We start from the raw sequence: 2,500 nt of genomic DNA, 5'->3' as shown, positions 1-2,500 counted from the left end.
GATTTAAATGACCTGCAAAAACTTGCAAACCTGTGACTTCGCGAAGTCCGAGGTTGGAAAGTTTTTGCTCAGATAAGACGAGGGTAATTTAAATCGATCGATATTATTTGAAGGACGAGTTTTCTGGCCAAATGTCTATATAATATGTGTTTTTTCAAGAGTTCGGCGGAATGGGTATTAGTAGCCATCGTTAACATAATATAGCCTGACACAAGAACCCTCTAGGACTGGCAGTTTGACGTCATTTTTTAGGTTTGTGTAGCGTCTAGTGAGTTGTCATTAGTAGAGCTCAAGGAAACAAGTTATTTCGTTAGTTGAACTATTGAATACAACTCACGATTTGTTTTCTTTTGTGGCAAAAGACTGGCATTTTGACGTCATTTTTTGGTCAGTGTCAGACTATAACTTTCCGATGGCTACGCTGACACTGACCAAAAAATGACGTCAAAATGTCAGTCTTTTGCCACAAAAGAAAAAAAAATCGTGAGTTGTATTCAAAAGTTCAACCAATGAAATAACTTGTTTCCATGAGCACTAGTAACGACAACTCACTAGGCGGTGCAAAACCCAAATAATGACATCAAAATGCCAGTCCTTTTGGGTTTCAGTGTCAGGCTATAACATAACGATGGCTACGGTATTACCTTGTACAGTGCTCGCTCGATTCTAGCATGCCGAATTCCAGCACGAACTGCAATATAGGGAATGAGATTAGCGGAAGAGTAGCATCCCTTGATTGGACGTCACCCATAGTCTGTGACGTCACCGGCGGAAAAGTTATTAGAGAGAGAACGTCATGTGGGTTGTGCCCATGGTCTCTCGTCCTCTACGCTACTCTTCCGCTAATCTCATTCCCTATAGCACGCTGGAGCTCGGTGACCAAATTTTGTGCCACTATGTGGTCTAGTGGTATGACACTCGCTTTCGGATCGGAAGGTCCTGGGTTCGATCCTCGCGCTCGGCGCATAGTTGAGTCCTTGGAAAAGGCTCTTTACTCATATTCTCTCACCGTACTCGTGTGTAAAATGAGTACCTGGCCGTTAACAGCATTGTCTTTGTCCGAAAAATTGTAATATCGCCTAACAGGCGTCATGTCCCGTCCTACATGTTAAATGTTGCTGTTGACCAGGGACCCCTTGTAAATCGCTTTGAGCACATTTAGTGGATTTTGCTCTAAATAAAGCTCAATTTAATTTATTTTTAATTTTAGCTACATCATTTGTCGTTTCCTCCAATTCAATGAGCATCGGATTTCAGCACGCTTTTTGACTTCTCCCAAAAGCGTGCTAGAATACGGAGAGTACCGCATTAACTTTTTTTTTAATTGAGCTTTTATATAGTGTAATATCCGCTAAACGTGCTCAAAGCGCTTAACAAGGGTTCCCTGGCCAACAGCAACATTTAACATATAGGACGGACATGACGCCTGTTAGGCGATATTACCATTTTTTTCTGACAGAGACAACGCTGTTTCCTGCCAGGTACTCTTTTTACACCTGAGTAAGGTGAGAGAATGTGAGCAAAGAGACTTTTCTCCAAGGACTCAACTACCCAGGACCTTCTGATCCGAAAGCGAGTGTCATACCACTAGACCACATAGCACTCCTCTTTAAATTCAGAATGATTGGACTTAGAAAATTTAACAATTCTTTTTTTAAAGTATAGAAACGCCAACTTCAACCACAGCATTATTATATCTTAATCTTAACAAGTTTATAAGGCAGCGTGGCTCAGCCGTATGGACTTTGCTTCGTACCCAAAAGGTACCGAGTTCAACAACCCGCTTCGTTGTTAGGCCTTGAGCAAGTCACCGCGCCCTATCTCACTTTGCGGCGCTGCACTGCGGCTGACACTAATTATTTGCAGTCTTCCCTTGGAATAGACAATAAAGACACATTTCCCCTTGGGGATGAATAAAGGGAATTTTAATTTTTAATTTTAATTTTCATAATCAATTTTGATCATACATTTACCTCGACATAATACCGCTTCTAGACGATGCGTCACAAATCTTAAAATCAAAGATCGATTACTGCTTAAGGTCACTCTGAGGTTTTTTCAACCAATTACTGTCGTACTCCGGAAAAACACGTATTTAAAAATTTGGCCAGAAAACCCGTCCTTCAAATATCGATCGATATAAAATGGCCCACTTCTTGGCAAAAGCTCTCAAACCTGGAACTTTATTAAAGACCTCGCGAAGACCCAGGTTTGAGAGTCTTTGCCAAGATGAGGTTCATTTAAATCGATCGATATTTGAAGGACGGGTTTTCTGGCCAAATTTTTAAACATGTGTTTTTCCAGAGTACGACAGTTAGCTAGTTAATAGCTGTCACCTGAATGTTTTCAAGCTGTCTTTGTTCTTGTCGTAAACATTTCTCTCTAGTGGTGGGTGTGGTATGAATTATGGAGTAATATACTGCATCCAGTGCAAATTTAGAAATAACCCAATGGCCTCAAGCTTTGAATTGAGGAAGTGCCGGACAGAGAGAGAGAGAGA

Source organism: Berghia stephanieae, chromosome 6 (genome assembly GCF_034508935.2).
Source record: "Berghia stephanieae isolate SIO BIC M18660-M18661 chromosome 6, UCSD_Bste_1.3, whole genome shotgun sequence".
Classification (NCBI taxonomy): Eukaryota; Metazoa; Mollusca; class Gastropoda; order Nudibranchia; family Aeolidiidae; genus Berghia; species Berghia stephanieae.
This window is presented reverse-complemented; position numbering follows the sequence as displayed.